The following is a 25996-nucleotide window of genomic DNA, read 5'->3' as shown; positions in this document are numbered from 1 at the left end:
TCTTGTGCGCATGCGGCATCACGTGGTCCCGTCCGGCCAATCACCGCACAGAGCGGCCGCTCCAGGAAGTAAACACTGCAAGTCACAACGTGCAGTGAATATTAATTAGCCATGTGCCTGGCCGCTCTCCACTCCTCCCCAACATGACTGCGCATGTGCAGACAGTCTAACGCGGCTTAAGCCGCTCTAACGCCGTAGCATGCTGCACTTTCTTAAGAACGTGCATCGTTACATGTAACGCAACGTGGGCTGTGTGAACAGCCCACTTGTGTTACATTGCTGTGTGTTGGGGAGCGTTACAGGCTGCACTAACGTGCGCCTGTAACATCTTAGTGTGTAAGCAGCCTTAAGCTGGCCACTAACGGTCCAATTTCTAGCGAAAAATCGTTCGAGCGACCAGAAATTCTGATCGGACGAAAAATCGTTCACTACACCATCAACTAACCAATCATTGCTTCCTATCTATCACGACCACCAAGAAAATCCAAATTTTCGTTCGACGAAAATTCATTCGGACAACATTTCTTTCACTCGTTCATAATCGATTGTGTCCACCAATGGAGATTATTTACAACCAATCCGATCAGAATTTCTGATCGCTCGAACGATTTTTCACTAGAAATTGGACCGTTAGTGGCCAGCTTAAGGATACAGTAATTGATTTAGAAAGTGCCATGGGTTTTGTGTAATAATTGCATGGTGTGGGGACTGGAAACTCAGCACATTAGACAGCTGACATAATGGGAAGGGGAAGCAGCTCTAGTTACGGTAGTTGTTATAATTTTCACTCAAAATAGAACTTTACTGAACATAGCAATGAATAAAATATTTTTTCGGCCGACAATATTAATTTATAAAGTATTCAGTCAATGCTTGCCCATTGTAAAATCTTACCTAACTCTGGTTTAAAATCTAAGTCTATCATTATCAATGATGTCAGCGTTGTTACTGGTGAATCACTGCAGGATCCCCCTTCCCCCCATGTAGTGAGCAGGGACATCATATGATCTCCACTCCAGCTCCATAGCAACAGATGTATCGCTAGCCTGGAGGAGCTGTCGCCCAAGGGAATGATCCAGATTACTTGCCAGGTGACAGTCCTCACCCATGTAAACAAGGCATGAAACACAGCTAGTACATCAAATAAGTAGTTTGATATTTTCAAAGGTAATTTACGTTAAAGCAGTCTACATTTTTTTTACTAGTCTATTCTACTGTAAATCTACAGAACAGTGAATGTAAATACATGTTTTGTCCAATTTGTCTTTAGCAGAAAGTGGGCAGTTTAATAGGAGAAAACATTATGTTCCTAAAACTAAAACTGTCTGGTGAGAGATTAGATCAGGGGTGCCCATTGAGTAGATCGCAAACTACTGGTAGATCACAAAGGAGCGATACAAAGCAGAGATATTCAATGAGATGCAAACAATCTCAAATTCAAATTGTATGGTAATTATATACATCTTGAAACTGCACAACTTCCTGTCAATTTACATGAGATTTGAATGGAGTACAAATTATTTGCATTTCATTGAAAATCTCTGATAAACAGATAGATAGATAGATAGATAGATAGATAGATAGATAGATAGATAGATAGATAGATAGATAGATGGATAGACAGACAGACAGACAGACAGACAGACAGACAGACAGACAGACAGACAGATATATTAAGGCAGAGGACACACGTGACTGTTTTTGTGCATGTTTTCTGCACAGAAAAATTGAGAACTCATGTTATGCAATGGGCTAGATCAGTGTTTCTCAACATTTTATTGGTATGTACCCCTTTTAAAACCCAGTAATCACCAAGTACCCCCTAGCATAGTAAAAATTATCACAAGTACCCCTTGACAAATATATATTTGATTGTAGTACATGATAATTGGTTCTAAACAATTTCCAAGCATTTACTATTGCTTTTAACTAGCTAGAATGTTGACTTGGTGTTGTTTAAATAAGATTTATCATTTTCTTAATCTCTAAATTTGTTATTCTTGGTTAAGTATATCAAGCCCGAGTACCCCCTGGAACCATCAGAAGTACCCCCTGGGGTACGCGTACCACACGTTGAGAACCTAGGGGCTAGATCACACTTAAAGGACAACCGAGTTGACACATGACATGATGAGATAGAACGTGTAAGTTTTTCTACATACAAACACACATAGGGCTTGATTCACAAAGCGGTGCTAACTGTTGGCACACCTGTGAAAACCCCCTTAGCACGTCTAAACAAGCTTTTCGCGCATAAAACTTTACGCGCGCACTGCACAGAGCGCAGGGCGCTCCGCGCGAAGTGCCCATTAAAGCCTATGGGACTTAGCACGCGCATAGGACTTTGCGCGCGCAAAAATTTGCGCACAAAACTTTGTGCGCGATCTGATTGAGAAATCTGGTGCTAATCTACTTAGCACCCTGGTTAGCACGTCTAAAGACTTTAGACATGCTAAGTAGGTTAGCACCACTTTGTGAATCAAGCCCATAGTGTGCAGAGAATGGATGCAGAAAAACGTGCCCAGAAAACCGAAAGAAAAGTGTGTCCCCAGCCTTAGGTTGCGTTTTGTGTCTTGTGCGTTTTTGCGTTTGTAGTGGGTGTAGTGCGCTTTTTGTTTGTTTGCGTTTATTTTCCACACATGCGTTTTCCTTGCGCTTTGCGTGTTTTAACACGTTTGCAGTTTGCATATACAAAACGCATATGCGTTTATGCGTTTTCCGTGCGTTTTTTTATTGCATTTTATACAAATTACTAGGAAGGCAACATGAAGTGGAAATACATCAGAAAACATAAAAAAAAACGCAAATAAAAACGCATGAAAAACGCATACAAAACACATTACATTGCGTCACCATTGACTTTCTGTATGTGTGTTTTTTTTTGTTTTTCCATATGCGTTTTTGAAAAATATGCAACAAAACCAGCGTTTTTAAAAACGCATATTATAAAACGCATACCAAACGCATATCAGTTTTAACCTCCTTGGCGGGAATGACGAGCTCAGCTCGTTCCATCACCGCCGGAGGGCGCCGCTCAGGCCCCGCTGGACCGATTTTGACAATTTTTTTTAAAAACACGCAGCAAGCACTTTGCTTGCTGCGTGTTTACATCGATCGCTGCCGCTCGCCGCCAATGCGCCGCTACCCACCGCGTTATAGAGCCCCCCCCCCCCCCCGAGACCCCGTGCGCAGCCTGGCCAATCGGTGCCAGGCAGCGCTGAGGGGTAGATCGGGACTCCCGATGACGTCACGACGTTGATGACGTCATCACAATCGTTGCCATGGCGACGGGGGAAGCCCTAAAGGAAATCCCATTCAGAACGGGATTACCTTATGGGAAGACGCGGCGATCGGAAGGGTGGGAGGGACGCCGCAGGAGGGGGGAATCATGTAGCTAGCGCTAGGCTAGCTACATGATTTTAAAAAAACGAAATACGAAAAATAGTGCTACGCATTTAATAGAACGCCAGGGTGGTTAATATGTTTTTTGATGCGGCTTATTGACTAACATTGCAGGCAAAACCGCTGCATTTTCCGCAACACTAGTCTTTCGGCTAAGTGTGTTCCCAGCCTTAAACTCCGTAACAAAAATTGCATCCCATTTTTTTATCATCCTACAAGTTCCAAAAGCTATTCTAATGTGTTCTGGCTTACTGCAGCACTTTGTACTATCACAGTCTCTGTAATAAATCAACTTATCTCTCTCTTGTCAGACTTGTCAGCCTGTGTCTGGAAGGCTGCCAAGTTCTTCAGTGTTGTGGTTCTGCTATGAACTCCCCCTTCCAGGCCTCTCTATGCACACTGCCCATGTGTTATTTAGATTAGAGCAGCTTCTCTCTTCTCTCTTATCTTTTACAAGCTGGATAAATCGTCCTCTGAGCTGGCTGGGCTTTCACATAGTGAGGAATTACAGACAAGGGCAAAGCTGTTTGCAGGAAGAAAAGAGCAGCCTGAAACTTCAGTGCATGAGATATGCAGGGGGAAAGAAACACACAAATGATCTCTTGAGATTCAAAAGGAAGGATGTATACAGCCTGCTTGTGTATGGATGTATTTTCTATGTGTGGACATACTGTACATCAACCTACTTCCTGTTTTGGTAGCCATTTTGTTTGTTTATAAACAAACTTTTTAAAACTGTTTTTAACCACTTTTAATGCGGCGGGGAGCGGCGAAATTGTGACAGAGGGTAATAGGAGATGTCCCCTAACGCACTGGTATGTTTACTTTTGTGTGATTTTAACAATACAGATTATCTTTAAGGTGGCCACACACCATACAATTAAAAGAACCAACTCTTCACCAATTTGATAATTTTGATAGGTTGTCCTGAAAAATTTAGAGCTTTTCTTTGTTTTTGATCAATAAATACAATGAAATTACCCAGTTTTTTCTTTGGGGGGGGGGGGGGGGGGGAGAGGGGAGATTGGACATATTGGAAATTTGCCTTCCGCTGCTTTATTTCTTTTCCCCACATCCACCTACCCCCCAGAATGCATGTTGCCCCTTAGAACGGTCTGTTTCCTCACTAGCATGAAGAAACGTTCCGTTTTCTCATTTCTCTAAATGCAGGGCTTGAGCGTCTGTTTCCGTTCCGCTGTGCTCAGTGGTCCGTAATAATTGGTCCCACAGCAAACTTGCAGTCTGTTCAGTGGTTTGTGCCGAATGGATCCGCTCGAACGGACAAATGTGAATGGATCGAAAGGTTAAGAATGGATCCGTTTCCATCAATTACGATTTGTCACCTTCCAATCCAGAAATGGACCGTTCTTTAACTCAAGTGTGAACCAGGCCTTAGAAATAGAATGCGACAGAGACCATAGATAAGTTCTGTCTTTCACATCCCCCCCCCCTCCAAAATAGGACAAGTCAAAGTCAAAGAAATATTAGGATGTTTGTTTTGCCCACCTTGTTATTATTACACTCTCCGTAATTTTTTTTAGCATGATATACTATGCTGGCGCTTTATAAATCAATAATAATAATATGCTATGCTATTACATGAGTTTTTTCTCAGAACCTCTCTGGGTTGACGCTAGTCATTTTATCTGTGCTTCCACACACTTCACAGGGCCCAAGAAAAATGAGCTTAAGACGTACATGTTGCAAACATTTTATGCATGGTAGATTGCCACTGGAACAATGCTGAGAACTTTTGCGCTGCCATTACGTGATGAGTTTGTTTTTTCAATGCATCACTGGAATTCCATCCTTGGATCCGCATCTTTGAAGCCGACACTAAAATTACTGCCCAGTCTCTTCCAAAGTCAGATACTGATAGAAGATTCAATGAAATCGAAGGTCGCCAGACTAGGTGAGTGTTGAAAGATACCTGGCCTATGATACTATTTCTGATTTAATAATGCGAATAGGAGGCTAGGCCTTTGTAATAATTAGGACTAATTACTGAAGAGGTGTTGACAGACAGCCTAAGAGGAAACAAACTGCCTTTATCCACTGGCTTAGAGTCAGATTACTAGTCTTGTCTTATCTGTTTCCCAGAGAGTAGAAGCCTCAATCAGTGACTATGTCTTCAAAGGGGAAAAGATCCTGACAATATGCAGGATTTAGGATCGGGCTATGAGAAGCAGCTTTTACTCTGTGTTGTTAAATTAATTCTCTTTCCCCCAATTATCGCAGGGCCTAACACACAGGTTGAATTACCAAGAGGGTTTTTTCTATTTTAATTCTTCCACAAGTTGTAACTTCTATAAATCCTTCTCATGTCAGGATGCTAAGACAACAGAGTCTTCTTATTTTTACGAAGAGAAGAAATATCCTGGAAAGTTATTGTAGAGCACAGAAATGTTTGCTTTTAATCACGTTATACATCTCTGTGTCTGCAGATGAATCACGATCATTGTCACCCACGTTTGAAGGTATTGCCGCCCCCAAAGATACATTTTTATCAAAAAAATGCAATTTTTTAAAATCCTGGGTTAGTTGAGCAAAATATATAATGAAGCTTGTTCATTTCTCCTAACCCTTCGACTCCAGAGAACTGTCTCCTCTGTTTAAATAGCCCTTGCAGGACAGTTTTACGTGAATGCAGTCTAAACACAGAACAAGCATAAATTTAGTAAGATCTTTTCTTGCAGAACATACACAAATTCACAAAGCATAAATATGCTTCAAATTTGTCTCTTGGAGACTATAAATGGCTCATTCTTCAGACGTAACACATCGGCCCATATGCAATTAACTTTTTCTCCTTAGTTTTCACCTAGGTGATCTTTTCTAAATTACCAATAAAGTGCCCTTTAAACCACCAGCAAAGCAAAACAATTTTTTTTTTAATTTTTTTCAATAAATTTTACTATTTTTTAATTTATTTTTTCCTATCCCCGCTAGCCAATGACAATGTAATAATAGTTAACTAAATAAAAGAGGGGAAAAAAACTTTTTCAAAAAATCTTTAATTTCAAGTCTTGCTGCTGCTTTGTTGGAATATTAGGTGTAAGAAGGATCATACACCTTTGTATTTATCCCTAAGTACAGATGCAATAATAATGGTGTGGTCATCTATGCAGGTCTGAAGACCTGGCTTGTGGTCTGTTCTACATACACAAAGTGACACAATTTTTATGACCCCGTAACCACAAAAAATGTACCTCCATGCTGTTCACATTAAACATTATGGACTAAACAGGTCTTCTATTCAGAGGCTTGGGAATGACAGGTATTTTTTATTGCATAATATATTTAGCATCGGTCAGCATGCATCACATAAACCTGCACAGTTTATTCTTTCAGATTATTTGCTTTGCTGCTTTCCCTTGGCACTTCTAAACTTGTGACCTGTCTCAATGTTTTTCAACTCCATCTCCAGAGGTCCAGAGTTCCCTGATACTCTGTGCAGAATCAATGAGAGGGGATTAGTCCATTTCAGCATTTTCCTAAATGTCCCCAATCTGATGCGAGAAGGAATATGGAGGCTGATGTATTTATTTCCTTTTAAACAATGCACATTGAATGGCTGTCCTGCTGATTATCTGCTGATTATTTGCCTTTTAGCCATATACCCTGATCACGCATACTCTGACTGAAACCTGACAGGATTAGCTGCAGGCCTGTCTCAGGTGTATGATTCAGACACTACTGATGCCAGAAAGATCAGCCGGACTGCCAGGCAAATGGTATTGTTTAAAAAGAAATTAATATGGCAGCTTTCATATGCTTCTCACTTTAGTTTCCCTTGAAAGGACCACTCCAGTAAAAAAAGTAAAAAGTTAAAATCTGACAGAACCGACAGGTTTTGGAGTAGTCCATTTCCTAATGGGGGTTTCTCAAGGTTTTCTTTTCTTCCCCGAATGGCAGGTTAAAGGGACTCCGAGCTCCAAATAAAAATGAAATTGGTACTCACCTGGGGCTTTCTGCAGCCCAGTGTAGGTCGGAGGTCCCACGGCGTCCATCTGGCTCTTCTCCCAGGCCTTCACTCAGAAATGGCTCCCTGGCGGCTCCCGGCAACACTGGGCTCCTCTTCCTGAAACGGTGGCCGGCGTGACAGTATTGCGCATGCAGAGCAAGATGGACAGCGTGGGACCTCCCGACCTACACTGGGCTGCAGAAAGCCCCAGGTGAGTACTGATTTAATTTTTATTTTGAGCTCGGAGTCCCTTTAACTGTGAAAATAGTAAGATGTTAGCCAGCCTCCCTACTCGCTTGCACTCTATTCTATCAGTTAAACTTAGCAACTGCCATTCAGGAACTGCTTTTGAAAACAAAGAAAACCCTGAAAATCCCCCATGAGAAGATGGACTAGTCCAAAACCTGTCGGTTATGTCAGATTTTTAACTGCTTACTTTTTTTTTTATATCTCTCTTTGACCCAACATCCCCCCTCTCCCTTCCCCTACCTACCAATCTTCTGCTTGCTAAAGACCTTAGAAAATGGGAATCCCCGACTGGCTCACAAACCAAAACTGGTAGTCACATGACTTCAAGTGATGGGGAGAATTAGCCTAGTTGACTGACAGTCCATTTCTGGCCACAGATCTGTATGAAATCTCAATATGGAGTCCTTCCACCACTAGCTACTGAATTAATGTTGTTTTCATTTTAATAAAAGAGCTCTAGTGCCTGGAAATACTGTTAAAAAATTAAACATTTTCTAGAGTAAATGAACGCAAAAGATACATTTAATATAGAAATACATATTTTCTTTCCAAACACTTTGATCTGCCTAGTGTGTGTGTTGGGGATCATGGTTAAATGGTTGCCCTAATGAAGCTGATCAGAACATGCTGTAATCAGCTCACCTGACGACAGACTGACATGCTTATGGCTGCCAAAAGCAATCTGAAAAACAATGGTGGGCTGTTGCCGCTAGAAGATGTGATAGCATACCGTAGCTGTAATAACCCGTATGTAAATGCATAGGTTTGTGTTTTGGGGGTGACGTTATTAGGTGTCTTTTTTTTAAAGGATGCCATAATCCTTATAAATTACATTAATGTATCCAATCACACATACTATTACACATAATGTGATGCAGCAAAGAAAAACACTGCGCTGTCTACACAAACTGATGGGCAGTGAGTTGAGGGTGATTGATGGGTGCTGCTCCAATAACTGGGTGGCTCCAGTAAATCTGTCTTCTTGCCTTACATAATGTGATGCGCCTGGTTTACAAAAAGTAAAATGCTCTAGAGCTGTGGTTCTCAACATTGTTTTGGTATGTACCCTTTATGAAAGCCTTTGTTTGCCACATACTAACAAGCTCAGCTTTTATGAGGTAGTGAACGCTAATGTGGATATTGGGAATGCTGTAGATGTGATATACTTGGACTTTGCAAAGGCTTTCGACACTGTTCCCCACAAAAGTCTGGTGCAAAAGTTGAGGATGCAAGGACTGGGGAAGAGTCTGTGTGCATGGACAGGGAACTGGCTGATGGACAGAAAACAAAGAGTTGTGGTCAATGGATCGTACTCAAAATGGGAGACTGTTAGCAGTGGGGTCCCACAGGGGTCTGTACTGGGTCCAGTGCTCTTCAATTTATTTATTAATGGCCTAGTTATAGATGCAGTAGTGAGCAATGTTGCTATTTTTGTAGATGATACAAAATTGTGCAGAATCATCAACTCTCAGGAAGATAGTGTCATATTGCAACAGGATCTGGATAGGATGGCTGTGTGGGCACATACATGGTAGATGAAATTCAATGTTGAAAAATGTAAAGTCATGCACTTTGGTCGTACCAATGGTCTAGCACCATACAAAATAAATTGGATACAGCTGGGGACATCAAACTTGGAGAAGGACTTAGGATTACTCATTGACAACAAGTTAAATAATCGTACTCAATGCCAAGCCGCTGCAGCTAAAGCTAACAATATTTTGGGATGCATTAAAAGGGAAATAAAAACTCGAGATGCTAGCATAATATTGCCCCTGTTTAACTCTCTAGTAAGGCCAAATCTGGAATATGGAATTCAGTTCTGGGCACCACATTACAAAAAAGATATTGCAGTTTTAGAGCAGGTGCAGAGACGAGCTACAAAATTGATACGTGGGATGGAAGGTCTCACTTACCAAGAAAGGTTAGATAAACTGGGTTTATTTAGTCTAGAGAAAAGAGGCCTTAGAGGGGATCTAATTAACATGTATAAATACATCAGAGGGAAATATAATAGCTTGGCGGATGAGCTTTTTGTCCCTAGGCCTTCTCAAAGGACTCTATACCTGCATTTAAAGGGGGCTTAGATGCTTTCCTTGCATTCAAAGACATCCATGGCTACAATTACTAGGTAATGCCTAATGATGTTGATCCAGGGATTTTATCTGATTGCCATCTGGAGTCGGGAAGGATTTTTCTTCCCTTTTGGGGCTAATTGGCCCATGCCTTGTAAGGGGTTTTTTTGCCTTCCTCTGGATCAACAGGGATATGTGAGGGAGCAGGATGGTGTTGTACTTTGTTCCCTGGTTGAAGTCGATGGACGTATGTCTTTTTTTAACCAAAATAACTATGTAACTAATAACTATGTAACTCCTGGTTCTGGCAACATAATCCTCCTAGGCAATGGCGTAGCAATAGAGAATGTAGAGGCTGTGACCACACCGGAGCCCTTGGACCTTCCTCCATCCTTTTAGCTTTTCACTGGTGCTTTGCTGGTAATGAACACCTCCATATGTGCATTGCATAGTGGTAGTCCTTAGCACATGGTTTCCCTCCTCTGATTGCACCTCTTACACTGAAGATGTCTTTGGTAGGTTTCGGGGCTCCATATCAATAAAGTATTTGTAGGCCCCATCTAAAACTCTCACTGGGGCCCCTAGCTCCTTAGCTATGCCACTGCCCCTAGGTACCTCTAGGTACATTTGTACATGTGCTTCAATATACCTATACTGATCAACAAACAGAAAAACTGTGCTCCAATGGTAGAAGGCAGAATCAGGGGATTGCAATAGAAAGGGAGCCACTCCACTCCACAATACACAACTATAACAACAAGCTGGGCTTCTTCATCCAACTGTGCCACTTAAGTAAAGAAGGAATCCCTGAAAATAAATTAAAATTCGCACATAGTGCTAAGTATTGCTTTGGATTGAGTTATACTAAGCACCCAGTGCTGCACTCCTGGAGGAGGAGCCACCACCAGCTAAACTGCTCCCCCTCGTGAATGCACTCACTGAAGTGTTTCTTGCATGTTTGCATATAATACAGTCCTTGATCTCCACAGACTAATTCACTCCGGCTTCTTAATCCAATTCAAAATGTATTAAAACCATGGGAAACCACTCGTACAGACTCGCAGCCCTGGGCAGCAGGTCAATGCAGGTTAACCCACTTCCTGGAATGGCGTCAGCGTACCTTCCGACTCCACCCCCTGAGTTTCCCATGTAATGATTGTCAAATCCACTAGAAGCATGCAACCCTTTGCAAACAAAATTCACATAAAATAAATGTAAAAATCTGCATACGAAAATCATACATAATGTAAGTCTATGGGCTGCACAAAAATTGCATTGATGTATGTTTTCCAATGCAATATTATGTGCATTTAAAAAAAATTGCACAGCAAGTTCCTTCTTCCATACTGTATGTGAATAACATGCAATGCTTTTCTATGGGAAATCAAAAAACTCACATGCATTTTTGATCTGTTTTTGTAAAAAAAGACATCTGATTCTGTATTGTTCCTCTAGTTCAAAGGGGAGATGATTAAAAACGGAAATGCATGAAAAAAAAATGCAACCACAAACGCATACAAAAATGTGAAACCAAAACTGCAAACAGAGAAAAATGCAGAAATGCACATGTCTTAAAATGCACAAACAAGTCTGCACAGATAAGTGTGCCCCTAGCCTAAAGGCAGCCATACACTGTAAAATTGGTTTGGTCAATTAGATGTTCGACTAGACAAAAACATCGAATCTATGTTATGATCAAAACAGTGAACCACAATGTTGGTTTTTGGCTGGTCAATGGAAATGTTGAGCATAAAAATGATCGTAATTACAAAAGCAAAATAGTATATTGTGTGTCCAGCTCTAGAGATACTAGGTGTGTGATCAGACCTTTGATAGCTTCCTAGTCTGTAATGGAAATGAACAGCAGGCACCTCTCCATCTGCTCCATGCTGCAGCAGCCTCTGTGGCATGCAAACCAGGAAGTGCTCATTAAAGAACAGCTGAAGCAAGAAGAATACAGAGGCTACCATATTTATTTCCAGTTGTACCAGTTGCCTGGCTATCCTGCTGATTCTCTGCGTCTAATACTTTAAGTCATAGACCCTGAACAGGCATAGGCAGATCAGATCACAGATGAAGATCATGCTATGGCCAAATTGAACACTGCCCCAGCCAAGCGATCACTACTCACCCATCCAAGAATGTGAGTAGCTGGGGAAAGCAGTAATAATAAGTGCAGTGATCATTGTGAATGGAGAGCCAGCACTTGTGGCATCTGATCAGGGTATTCAGTTCCATGGAGAGCCACTTCGGTGACCTGCAACATCTCCATGAGGCAGCACCTTAAGGTACCCATACACTTGATCGATTTCCCGCCGATAGACAGCAGATTCGATCACTGTGATCAAATCTGTTGTGAAATCGATGCACAAACGCTGTCTGATCGACTGATTTCCGTCCGAAATTGATAGATCCCGTCAATCTGTCCGTGCAGGTCGGGAGTGCATCGATAGCGGCGTTCGAATGTCCAATGACCGACGCTAGCAGCAATACATTACCTTTTTCGCCGCCCTTCTCCATGCTGGGCTCCAGCTGGCTTCACTTACTTCCTGTCGGAGGAAGTGTAAATAGTAGAGCGCCCTCTACTGTTTAAAACGTCCCCCGACAGGAAGTAAAGTGTTAGTGTAGTAGGAAGTAAAGTGAAGCTGAAGCCCCGAGCGGTGAAGAGACAGCGGAGACCGGGGGACTCTCGCCGGCCGGATCAGGTAATGTATACAGGGGGCGGCGGAAGCTCCACAGATTGTGAAATGATTTCATAGTAAAATCGATTCAAAATCTGTTTGCAGTGTAGGCAGCCAATGTTTTATAACATTCTTCCACTGGCTGGTGCCACTGTAAGTTTGTTTTAAGCCTCTGACAGTCTTGACAACATGGATCTAGGTGACAGCTGCTGATGAAGGGTAGAGTCTTGCTGAGAAGCACCTCGTCCAGTCAAATATTTAAATCACTCATTATGGGGTTGTCAATACAACAGACTATTTTGTCTACTAGCATCATTATAAGAAATGTTATGCTGGGTACACACTATGAGATTTTATGGTCGGTTTACTGTCAGATCAATTATTTCCAACATGTCCGATTTGCTTTTTGATCAATTTCCGTGCATTTTCGGATCGATTTCCGTTAACTTTAATAGGAAATCGATGGAAAAATGCTCGGAAATCGATCGGAAAGCAAATCGGATATGTTGGAAATAATCGATCTGACAGTAAATCGACCATAAATTCTCATAGTGTGTACCTAGCATTAGAGCCATTTGGGTAACGCATCTGATTAGTACAGTCTAGCTTGTGTACATACCATACAATTTTCTGTTAGATTTTCTGTTAGATTTACCTGCCAGATAGATAATTTCCTACATGTTGGGAATTATCTATCTAACCATCTATCTGCCTAGCAAATTTAGGCATTGTTCTACTCAGCAGGAGATAACCAGAAGACAATGCACCAGAGATAATGACCAGTCTCAACAGAAAATCTAACAGAAAAATCTAACAGAAAATTGTATGGTGAAAGCTTAAAGAGAACCTGTACTGAGTAAAAATATTTAAAATAAACACATGAGGTAACTTCAAATGAAAATTACAGAGTTACCTTGCCATCAGTTCCTCTCAGAAGCTCACCATTTTCTTCTGACAATAATCCCTTCCAGTTCTGACAATATTTTGTCAGATCTGAAATATATCAGTTGCTGTCAGTAAAATATCAGTTGCTGTCAGTTGTAGCTGAGAGGAAAACGGATGTACCAGGCAATGTCCATGTTTCCCTATGGCTCAAGTGGGCAATATTACAGTTTAACTGTGTGCTGACCAGAAAGCTGTTATGGGTAATGGCTATTTTCAAAATGGAGGACGGAAAATTCCCTTGATCATAGTGAACAAATAGGACGCAGGACAGGAGAAAGACACTGAGGAGTAGACTACATGGAAGGTAAGTATGACTTGTGTATGCCTATTTTGACTTTTATTTTCAGTACAGGTTTTCTTTAAGCCCCATCTACACGATACGATTCTTTGTACGATTCGATTACAATTCTATTTACGATCCAAATAAATCCGACATGTCCGATCGGGATTCGATTCGATTCAATTCGATTTGCCATTGTTTTGCATGAGTTTTGTTTTGCATTTGTGGCAGTTTTGCCATTGTTTTGCATGAGATGGCTTGAACCTCCGATTTTAAGTTTGCGAACCTCGAACGAGAACTTCCGCAAATGTTTGGGTTCGCGCAAACTTCACGAACTGCAATAGACTTCAATGGGGAGGCGAACTTTGAAAACTACAAACATTTATGGTGGCCACAAAAGTGATGGAAAAGATGTTTCAAGGGGTCTACTCGTGTAGATGCGGCTTAACACCTTGAGGGGAGCATGGCGGAGTGGAATACACGACAAAAGTCCTGGGTAAAAATCAGGATATGACGCACAGCAGCGTTTTAAGGGCAGAAATCACATTGCATGCTAAATTGGAGGCCTAAAGTGCTTTAAAACATCTTGCATGTGTGTACATCAATCAGGGAGTGTAATTAGTGTACTGCTAAACACTGACAGACCAAACTCACTGTGTAACGCACCGCAAACAGTTGTTTGTGGAGTGACGGCTGTGCTGGACTGGTGCACACCATGGCAAGAGTGCAGGCGATAGCGGTTTTCAAGCCCATATGGTCGCCGGGCTGAGGTAGCTCAATGATAGAACAACAGTGACTGTCCAGCTGATCGAATTTGGTCTGTCCACAATGAAGCAACGACCTTATCATCTTGGGTGTGCACCCCCCCCCCGACACACTCATATAGCCAGCGGTCATTGCTTCATTGTGATACGTAAGCCCCTTCACCGCGGCAAGGTAACGAAGGGGAATTGACACATGTACATGCCTTTTGTTTTGTTGTTGCAGCTGCAGTGCAGCCAGAAAAATTAGGCAGGCATGTACACACACGAGAAAAAAATTGTTATTGGTTTTGTTAGCGTCCGGCCTTAAAAATTCAGGAATACGCCTGGAGTCCTGGACCCTGTTGGTGGTGGCGGAGAAGGCAGCCATGCGGCCTGCAGGCAGAGATGCTGTGTGGGGACCGACTTAGTCTTGGGGCAGGCAGTCACACGGCGTGTAGGCAGAGATGCTGTGTGTGTGGGGACTGATTTAGTCTTCGGGCAGGCAGTAGCCCTCCGGGATCCATGCCTCATTCATTTTAATAAGGGTGAGGTACTGAACACTTTTTTTTACCTAGGCGACGTCTCTTCTCACTGACAATGCCTCCAGCTGCGCTTAAGGTCTTTTCTGAAAGGACGCTTGAAGCAGGGCAAGACAGGAGTTGGATGGCAAATTGTAACAGCTCTGGCCACAGGTCAAGCCTGCGCACTCAGTAGTCTAGTGGTTAATCGCTGCTCAGACTGTCGATGGTTCTTTCTCTACCATTGTTAAAGAAAGGGTATGGCCGGGGATTCAGGGTTCGATTCCGATCCGGAGTGGGAGCCTGAGAAACGGCTACCACCACACATCTAAGGAAGGCAGTAGGCAAGGTACACAAGTCCCGACTTGGGGAGGTACCGGTAGTGACGAAAAATAACAATACAGGACTCTTTCAAGGCCCTGTATAATGTTGAGTACACTTGAAATCCTTTAACGGGAATCTGTTATGGAGGGCAAGTCTGCCATTAATTCAACTGTGTGGTCAACTCTCTTTGGTACTTTCTGCATCATGGTGACCACGGGTAATGGCCAGGGAATCAGGGTTCGATTCCGGTATAGCGTGGGAGCCTGAGAAACGGTTACCACCAAACATCCAAGGAAGGAACTAATGTGCTGTATAAGTAATGTACCTGCCCTGACCGTGCTTTGCAGACCAGGCATCTGTGGTCAGATGGACCCTTGACCCGACGCTGTGTGCCAGAGATGACACCTCTTGCCTTTAACGAAAATCTGTTATGGAGGACAAGTCTGCCATCCATTCAAGTGAAAGGTATGCACTGACTCCCAGGTATAATACAATGTGCAGTGACAGATGTAGTAAAAGGTATTCAGTAACTGCTGGTATAACAATGTGCAGTCATGCAGTCATAACGCTGTGTGCTGTCATGCAGGTGCAGTGAACAGGTATGCAGTGACTGGTATCAATACAATGTGCAGCTGTCACACACACAGGTACCATGAACAGGTATGCAGTGACTGGTATATAATATAAAACTGCGTACTGTCACGCAGGTGCACTGAACAGGTATGCAGTGACTGGTATCTATACAATGTGCTGCTGTCACACACATGTACCGTGAACAGGTATGAAGTGACTGGTATTACAAATGTGCAGCTGTCACACACACAGGTACCGTGAACAGGTATGCAGTGACTGGTATATAATATAACGCTGTGTGCTGTCATGCAGGTGCAGTGAACAGGTATGCAGTGACTGGTATCAATACAATGTGCAGCTGTCACACACACAGGTACCGTGAACAGGTATGCAGTGACTGGTATATAATATAACGCTGCGTGCTGTCACGCAGGTGCACTGAACAGGTATGCAGTGACTGGTATCAATACAATGTGCAGCTGTCACACACACAGGTACCGTGAACAGGTATGCAGTGACTGGTATTACAAATGTGCAGCTGTCACACACAGGTACCGTGAACAGGTATGCAGTGACTGGTATATAATATAACGCTGCGTGCTGTCACGCAGGTGCACTGAACAGGTATGCAGTGACTGGTATCAATACAATGTGCAGCTGTCACACACACAGGTACCATGAACAGGTATGCAGTGACTGGTATTACAAATGTGCAGCTGTCACACACACAGGTACTGTGAACAGGTATGCAGTGACTGGTATATAATATAACACTGCATGCTGTCACGCAGGTGCAGTGAACAGGTATGCAGTGACTGGTATCAAACAATGTGCAGCTGTCACACACACAGGTACCGTGAACAGGTATGCAGTGACTGGTATATAATATAACGCTGCGTGCTGTCACACAGGTGCACTGAACAGGTATGCAGTGACTGGTATCAATACAATGTGCAGCTGTCACACACACAGGTACCGTGAACAGGTATGCAGTGACTGGTATTACAAATGTGCAGCTGTCACACACAGGTACCGTGAACAGGTATGCAGTGACTGGTATATAATATAACGCTGCGTGCTGTCACGCAGGTGCACTGAACAGGTATGCAGTGACTGGTATCAATACAATGTGCAGCTGTCACACACACAGGTACCATGAACAGGTATGCAGTGACTGGTATTACAAATGTGCAGCTGTCACACACACAGGTACTGTGAACAGGTATGCAGTGACTGGTATATAATATAACACTGCATGCTGTCACGCAGGTGCAGTGAACAGGTATGCAGTGACTGGCATCAAACAATGTGCAGCTGTCACACACACGGGTACCGTGAACAGGTATGCAGTGACTGGTATTACAAATGTGCAGTTGCCACACACGTGCAGTGAAAAGGTAGGCACTGAATGTGCTGGACATGGCAGTGGCACAGTAGGAATTAGCAAGGGCCAGCTGGGACTGACAGGGCTGTATATGCAAGTGTCAGTGGGCCACACACAAAAAAAAAACAACAGATCAAAAGAACAATATTACCTCTCAAAAGAGCTGTTGTGGGGTGCTTTTTAGCAATAAGTATCAGCAAGGAGCAAGCTAACAAGAGCCTAACTAAACTTTCTCTAATCTGTGCAGCAACCTCTCTCCCTTCTCTCACTACCTACGCAGCACACAGAGTGAGGAAATGGCCGACGCTGCTGCTTTTATACAGGTGAGGGGCTCCAGGAGGAAGTTCAGCCTGATTGGCTACAATGGGCTCTTTTCATAAAAGGTTACCGCAAGTTTTCCGCTCAAAACAGCGGATTTTCCCGTCCATTTAGCAAAGTGGGCATTCATAAAAGCTGTTCCCGCATGAAAATCTACAATCCCCCAGCAGAGCGAGAAATTTCCGCCTTCTCCAGTGTTTTTCTAGATTTATCTAGAAAAAAGTAACAAAATGGCCATTCATAAAGTTTAGAGGAAGCGGTATGTGGACGGGAAATACCGCTTCCTCTGATTTTGCGGATTACATACAAGTGAATGGGACAGACCTCCCAGAGAGAGCAGCGCACAGAGGGACTCTGCTGGCTGAAGTGTTTCCGCATGCCTTCCGACAGCTTACCGCCAGCCTTCAGCGGGAGATCTCCGCACTTGCATCGCAGCTGACAAGATTTTTATGAATTACCACCCAGAAGTCTAAAATACCGCTGCGGTATTTTCCCTCCAGGATTTTATTTTGCCACAAATGTTTTATAAATAGAGCCCATTGTGTCTGCTGACTGTGATGGAGAGGGTCAAAGTTTAGCCTAATGATGTAGTATAGGGGGCGGGTCGAACTCTCATATAGTTCACGGTTCACCACGTACGCAAACCACCGATGTTCGCATGAATCGGTTCGCCGGCGAACCGTTCGGGCCATCTTTAGGAATATTACCACGTATGCACAGTGTGCAGTAATATTACAAAGTGCGCAGTAATATTCCTGTTGTGTGTGCACGGAACAAGCACAAGATATACGCTCAGTGGACAAAGACAGATTACTAGTAATATATTCAATACATACTAACGTGAATGTAAGCAAAAAAAAACGCACGAGGTAAGAGAACATTTTTCATTCATCTGTGCCCTAAATTTAGCCACCATATCTTTTATTGAAACTGCATCACAAATTCAGCACTGAGCATGTTTTAGCACCATACAGGAAAACTCACTAGCAATCCCTTTAGGACTCCCGTTAATCTACATAGAATGAACATTAATTAAATCATAAAACCAGTACACATCCACTTTGTCATTACAGTGGAAGCTAATCATAGATCTCCCACTAAGTTAAAAAAGGATCTTGATTATAAATTGATTATATTCTTTTTAGGACTTCATTGGCCACTTACTAAGTTACAAAATAAACATTATTTAATATACATATCTGTCAGTTTCCTGCGTCAGTGCTGTTTTTTTCTTACAATCTTTATATACTTAAGTAAAAAAACAAACACATGATTTTTCCAGTGTCGGAACCTCTATTTTACTTCATGGAAGCCCTTGGGAAGCTTCGGAGGGGATAATGCCTGAACTCATGCAAAAGGGGAAAAAAAAGTGTAACTGACAAGTATATAAACACGGCCTTATAAATGGAAATCCAGATTCTGCTCTACTTAACATGACTGCAGGCAAGTCACAGGCTTGACTGGACAAATGTCAGAAAGATATATATCACAGAACTACACAAGACCAAATGAATAATGGGGTCATTAGAAATGCATAAATTAGCCTCTGTAGTAATAAACCGGAGTCATGGTGAAAATATGTGTGCAGCATAAATTCATTTGCAAATAATACTGTTTATATTAATTCTTCAAAAAATTCAGGCCGCTGACAAATAATGTCATCTTTTGGCAATAAAAAGTCATTAGAATTTCTTTTCTATGTCCTATTTATAGTTTTATAGGCATTTTAACAATGTAATAGCTCTTAAATTGCATACTGCTGCATCTAGTTAATTACTTTAGATTTTTATGGATGCAATTCTTCAATCTCCTCATTGTGTAGTCTATAATATCTATATGTGTCTTGTTTTAAAACCTGTATTTTAAGGCTTAGGCCCGGTTCACATTAGCGGTGGCTATCCGGAATAGCCGTGCCGGAGCCGCACCGCATGCTGGCCGGACGAAACGGACGCACGGCATAGCAATGTTAAGTCTATGCCAGGGTTCACATGTGTCCGTTTCGTCCGGACCGGAGCCGGACCGGATCCGGACTCCGGTGTCCGTTCCAACATGCGCTATTTTTTGGTCCGGCTCCTCCGGCAGCCGTATCCGGGGCGGAGCCGGACTGCACCATCCGGCCAATGGAAACCAATGAGAACCGGAGAGCGCACAACACACTGGCAAAAAATCCGGATGTTCTACCCCACTTCCTATGCGGATTTTTGCGGCGATATTGGCTGGGGACACATGGGCAAGCATTTTGGAGTGGAGCAGCACAGCTGGATCCGGATCCGGAGATGTTGGCAGCATGTCGGAGGTGGAGGTGAGTGCTAAACAGCAGAGGGCCTGATTCCACAGGTCCCCCTTCTGCTTTTATACAGGTTGTACTCTTTAAGAATCCGGATCCGGACCGCAACCGTGTTCATACCGCACGGAAACCGTATGCAACCGGACCGGATCCGGACAGGAACCGTATGGTTCAGGTCCGATCCGGCTTCGGTGCGGTCCGGACATCCGGTGCGGTTTTTGCAAAACCGCAAGTGTGAACCGGCCCTTAGTCTACTGTTTGGTGACTTCCTTTTTTATGAGGCCTAATAGTTCAAATAAAAAACCTCTGGGGTGTGATTTTGGAGTAAATGACTATTGATGTCAGTAATGTACATCTTACTTGGCCTGTTCAAGGTTTCTGCTGCAACCTAGCTTGGCTAGCCTAGTAAGCTCCCTGGCCCAGTCCACAGCTAAAGTCCCATACTCTGTGATGCTGAATTTGAAATTTGAGAGGAAAGATTAAGTGCCTACTTTATATGAAATCACATTTCGGGCAGGCCATGCGTGGATAAAAGTAGTATGCAAAGTGCACTGCACTTTCTGTTTCATGAAGCTATGCACTTGTATGCAGAGTATCCCTTAAAGAGGGACTGTCACCAAAAATCCTAAAATTTAAACACGTACAAATAAGAAGTACATTTCTTCCAGAGTAAAATGAGCCATAAATTACTTTTCTCCTATGTTGCTGTCACTTACAGTAAGTAGTAGAAATCTGACATTACCGATAGATTTCTACTACAGCAACATAGGAGAAAAGTAATTTATAGCTCATTTTACTCTGGGAGAAATGTACTTCTTATTATTATGTGTTTCAAATGTTAAGATTTTCGCAACAGTTCCTCTTTAAGGCCCATACACACTTCAAGATTTTCCCGCCGACCGGCAATTTTTTGAGTGACGAATGGTCGATTCCACGATCTTGCGACGTGGGTACAGGCACACAATCACGCGAACGTTGCTTAAAATCCTGCGGCAATAATGACCGTCATGGCATATCAGATCTTTAAGATCCCCGACAACTCCCGTGCAAAGTACCACAATCGCTAGAAGTCTCGTCATGCATACTCGCAGAAGATGAAGGAAGATGGATCTGCAGAGCGCTCGTCATCAGGGAGATGTCGCTGGATCCATCTCCCTGCATCGCAAGGTGAGTACATAGCTTTACGGCAAAATCTATGCACTATATATCAGTATATCAGTGCCACAGAATATGAATATAAATCAATAATAATAATAATAATATACACTAATTGATCCCACGACCAACACAAAAAGCCCTATAGGCTCTAGAATATAAACAACTGTGGCTAAAATGACAAAGAAAACATGAACTGGTGACAGTTAGCTGACAACTCCCTACTGAGTAGAGCAAACATCACACATAGGGCTTGATTCACAAAATGTTGCTGTTAGCACGGTTGTTAGCATGGCTTTGCATGCGTTTTAGTGCAAAAAAAAGTTTTCGCATGGAAAAATGGTTATCGCGCACAAAAATTCGCCTTCGCGCGTTAACGTGAATTTTTCGCGTGTTACCGTTATCGTTCACGCGATAACGTGAATTTATTGCGTTGATGCGCGAACGTGAATTTTTGCGCACGATAACCGTTATCACGCGAAATTTCGCTCTAAGCACTTTTCACAGCGTGCTAACAGTTGGCACCATTTTGTGAATCAAGCCCATAGTATATAGCCTAGCTCAACATCCAAGCTATAAAATATAAATGCTACGTGTGATTTTTAATGTATCACTGTGCGCCTGTTAATCAATTCCTTATGCACTAGCACATTTAATTTGTACCCTGACAAAGCCCCTATCATAAGTGGCAAAACATGATGTTTTTTTTTTGAGGGGAGCATGTTTATGTAGCACTGTAGCCTAAAGCTGGTTTAGCTGACAGACTAGATTAGAAAGCTGTGCTGGCTGATAGATTAGATCTCATTAGTACAAACTGTGTTATTCCCTCAGTATCCATAGAGGGAGTCAGCAACAGTATCTTTTGCAACCTGCAGCCTTAACTGAGAGGGATACAGATGTTTCCTTTTAACCACTTCAGCCTACAGCTTCGAAAACCTTATGCATCCGAGCAATGTTCACCTCCCATTCATTCGCTAATAACTTTATCGCTACTTATCAAAATTAATTGATCTATATCTCGTTTTTTCCGCCACTAATTAGGCTTTCTTTAGGTAGTACATTTTGCTAAGAGCCACTTTACTGTAAATACATTTTAACAGGAAGATTAAGATAGAAATGGAAAAAAATCATTATTTCTCAGTTTTTGGCCATTATAGTTTAAAATTAATACATGCTACAGTAAGTAAAACCCATGCATTTTATGTGCCCATTTGTCCCGCTTATTACACCATTTAAATTACGTCCCTATCACAATTTATGGCGCCGATATTTTATTTAGAAATAAAGGTGCATTTTTTCAATTTGCGTCCATCACTATTTACAAGCTTATAATTTTAAAAAAATTAATAAGATACTCTCTTGACATGTATATTTAAAAAGTTCAGACCCTTAGGTAACTATTTATGTAGTTTTTTTTTTTTTAATTGTAATTTTTTTTATTTTTTTTTTTAATACAAAAATGTATTTGGGTAATTTTAGTTTGGGAGGTAAATAGCCAATTTTAGATGTAATATAATGTATTTTTTATTCAATACAGGTATGTGGGTGCAGTTTACTATTTGGCCACAAGATGGCCACATTCAAAAAATTCCTGGATGCGAACAATGTCGCATCTAGGAACTAAAATGAAGAGAAGAAGTTTCCTGGGGGCAGAAATACCACGCTCTCTGATGAGAAAGCGTCGGTATTTCTGCCGGGGACTTAGATCGGTGAATGGGAATTATATTCCCATTCACTGATCGGGGGGGGGGCAGCGGGAGGCAGCGGGAGCGCGCGCGGGCGTGCGCCCGATCGCGCGCACCACACGGCTGCAGCACCACTGCCTATCTGGACGGATATATGCATCCAGATATGGCGAAGTGGTTAAACAATACCAGTTGCTTGGCAAGTCTGATGATCTTTTTGGCTGCAGTGGTGGCTGAATCACACACCTGAAACAAGCATGCAGCTAATCTGGTTTTACTGGAGAGCACCTGATCTGCATGCTTGTTGAAGGGCTGTGGCTAAAAGTATTAGAGACACAGGATCAGGATAAAAGGAAAAATCCATATCCTTCTCAGTTTAGGTTCCCTTTAAGCTGTATTTAAATTTTAACCACTGTACCCCCCGAGGTACGAATTTCTCCGTCCCTTTTTTCCCCCATAAAAAACAAGGGACGGAGAAATTCGTACCGTCCGCGCTACCGCCGCTGTCCGCGCTCCCGCCGATCGTGCACGCCGCCGCCCGCTCGCCCGGAGATCAATGAATGGTAAAATCCATTCCCGTTCGTTGATCTAAGCCCCCGCAATGATCTGCTGCTTCTTTGAGAAACAGCGCGATCATTGTGATCTTCCCAGCCCCGTAGTGCTTCCTGTAAGCGCTTACAGGTACCATGTAAACAAACTCACTGTGGCCATCTTGTGGCCAAATAGTAAAACGACACCCTAAAGCATTTTACATATACAAATACATTAGTTTTACACAATAAATTAACTCATTACCTCCCACACTCCCCAATTATTATTTTTTTGTAATTAAAAAAAAAAATACAATAAAAAAAAAACATAAATAGTTACCTTAGGGACTGAACTTTTAAAATATTTATGTCAAGAGGGTATAACACTGTTACTTTATAAACTACGGGCTTGTAATTAGGGATGGATGCAAAAATGAAGAAAATGCACCTTTATTTCCAAATAAAATATTGGCGCCAAACATTGTGATAGGGACATAATTTAAACGGTTTTATAACTGGGACAAATGGGCAAATACATTTCATGGGTTTTAATTACAGTAGCATGCATTATTTAAAAACTATAATGGCTGAAAACTGAAAAATAATAATTTATTCCCAAACACATTTAGAATAAAATAATTCTTGGCATAATGTCCCACCTAAAGAAAGCCTAATTGGTGGCGAAAAAAACAAGATATAGTTCATTTCATTGCGATAAGTAATAATAAAGTTATAGACGAATGAATGGAAGGAGCGCTGAAAGGTGAAAATTGCTCTGGTGTTCAAGGGGTAAAACCCCTCAGTGGTGAAGTGGTTAAACTGGGTTTTAGAGACAACCTATTTAGTTTTTGTGCCTCTGAAGAACCAAGGCAACATAACAGTGAGCAACAATAAAGCATAGAAGGTTTAGTTCTATCTAATGAGAAGATAATACATGCTAAAGTTTGTGTTACACATTTTAGGTACATCAGGAGCCTAGAAGCACGATTTAGTTTATAATACATTTTGAAGCTCGAGAATCTCCAGTTATATATGTATTGGCCTGGAGGCACACATTCACGCGTACGTTAAAAAGGGGCGCTGGGAAAAAAGGGCGCCGGGTTTTTAACGATAAGCATGGATAACGTTTAAAAATGAATTGTACTGTATTTCGTTTAAAAGTAATGTTTTTTAAAGTTATAAATAATTAAATAATGTGCATTAAATCGGCAATTGTAAAAACGTTAATCTTTCGTTTAAATACTGAAACGTATAATAACGTTTAAAAAAAAATGACTAAGTAACCCTCCCTGTACCTACCCCTAACCCCTAGACCCCCCTGTTGATGCCTAAACCTAAGACCCCCCCTGTTGGTGCCTAAGTAACCCTCCCTGTACCTACCCCTAACCCCTAGACCCCCCTGTTAGTGCCTAAACCTAAGACCCCCCTGTTGGTGCCTAAACCTAAGACCCCCCTGTTAGTGCCTAAACCTAAGACCCCCCTGTTGGTGCCTAAACCTAAGACCCCCCTGTTGGTGCCTAAACCTAAGACCCCCCTGTTGGTGCCTAAACCTAAGACCCCCCTGTTGGTGCCTAAACCTAAGACCCCCCTTTTGGTGCCTAAACCTAAGACCCCCTGTTGGTGCCTAAACCTAAGACCCCCCCTGTTGGTGTCTAAACCTAAGACCCCCCTGTTGGTGCCTAAACCTAAGACCCCCCTGTTGGTTTTTTCGTTTAAAAATAATGTAAAAAAAAAATGTACTGTTTTTCGTTTAAAAATAATGTTTGAAAAAAAATATTGTACTGTTTTTCGTTTAAAAATAATATTTAAAAATGTATAAATCATTAAATAATGTGTAATCATGAGAAGCAGTAATAAAACATTAAGTCTCCGGGCGCCGCTTTTAAAACGTTATTTTTCTCCGGCGCCCTTTTTTCCTATCGGGCGCCCATTAAACGATATTTATTATAGGAGTGAATGGCGGCGCCCGATTTGTCCACTAGCCTCAGGCGCCCGAATTTACTGTTACCCACATTCACATCTTTCAGCCTGAAGAACATATTACTACTTGACCCAAGGTATCCTGATTTTGGCATTCTTTCATAGGTAAATTTTAGATCTGTGCAGTTTAGAATATGATTGAGATTTAGGTCAGGTTGTTTTCGTTTTTGTGGCAATGTGGACTTTAACAGCTGCAACAAATGTTCTGGATGACTTTATACTTAGAATGTTTGATCTTTTCTGGTTTATATCCCAGCAGTGATATCTCAGAGTCCATGGATACTGTTGTGCCAAATATCGTGATGCTTATATTAGATATGGATCTCTATATTGAGACAAGACCACCACATGTTTCATGGTCCCGGCATGTGACACAATTAAAGTCCTTCTCCCATAAGGACACATATCTGAGCTTTCTAGATTCAGGGTGTTGAATTTCTATAGAGCAGAGTTTCCCAACCCTGTCCTCAATGCCCACCAACAGTACATGTTTTGCAAAAAACCACAAACATTCACAGGTGAGGTAATTAGTGTCTCAACAATTAACTATCTCTGAGGATTTCCACAACACGATCACTCTTGGTGAGCCTTGAGGACAGGGTTGGGGAACACTGGTATAGAGTATAGTACTGATATGATGCCTTTAGACAGGGGTCACTGGTGCATAGAATTTCATAGGATTTAGTTGTGACATAATTTAAATTGTTTGACAGAGAACAAAAAATTGGAAAACCTGAATGTCTTGGAAGGTATCTATTGGTGGCACGTAGTGTTTGCTTGTAACAGCTCTTAGTGAGTTTAGCTTATCCCCTTCTAATAGATCTTTAACAATTAGCCCCCCACCTACCCACCAGGGGAGGAAGTCTAAAGAATCTAGGTTCGGTAAAATAGGTCTGAAGGTCT

At 42.1% G+C, this 25996-nt stretch overlaps 1 protein-coding gene across 1 annotated transcript in view; it reads left to right on the top strand.

Moving 5' to 3' along the window:
- Positions 1-1066: 1066 nt before the first annotated feature.
- GNB1L (G protein subunit beta 1 like) overlaps positions 1067-25996 on the top strand; it is a 114171-nt gene continuing 89241 nt past the window's right edge. The window contains exons 1-2 of the mRNA XM_068271576.1: positions 1067-1167; positions 5072-5314. The gene's annotated coding sequence lies outside the window, so the exon portion shown is untranslated. The remainder of the gene's footprint in view (positions 1168-5071; positions 5315-25996) is intronic.

The sequence above is a fragment of the Hyperolius riggenbachi genome, chromosome 1 (assembly GCF_040937935.1).
Source record: "Hyperolius riggenbachi isolate aHypRig1 chromosome 1, aHypRig1.pri, whole genome shotgun sequence".
Lineage (NCBI taxonomy): Eukaryota > Metazoa > Chordata > Amphibia > Anura > Hyperoliidae > Hyperolius > Hyperolius riggenbachi.
This window is presented reverse-complemented; position numbering and strand designations above follow the sequence as displayed.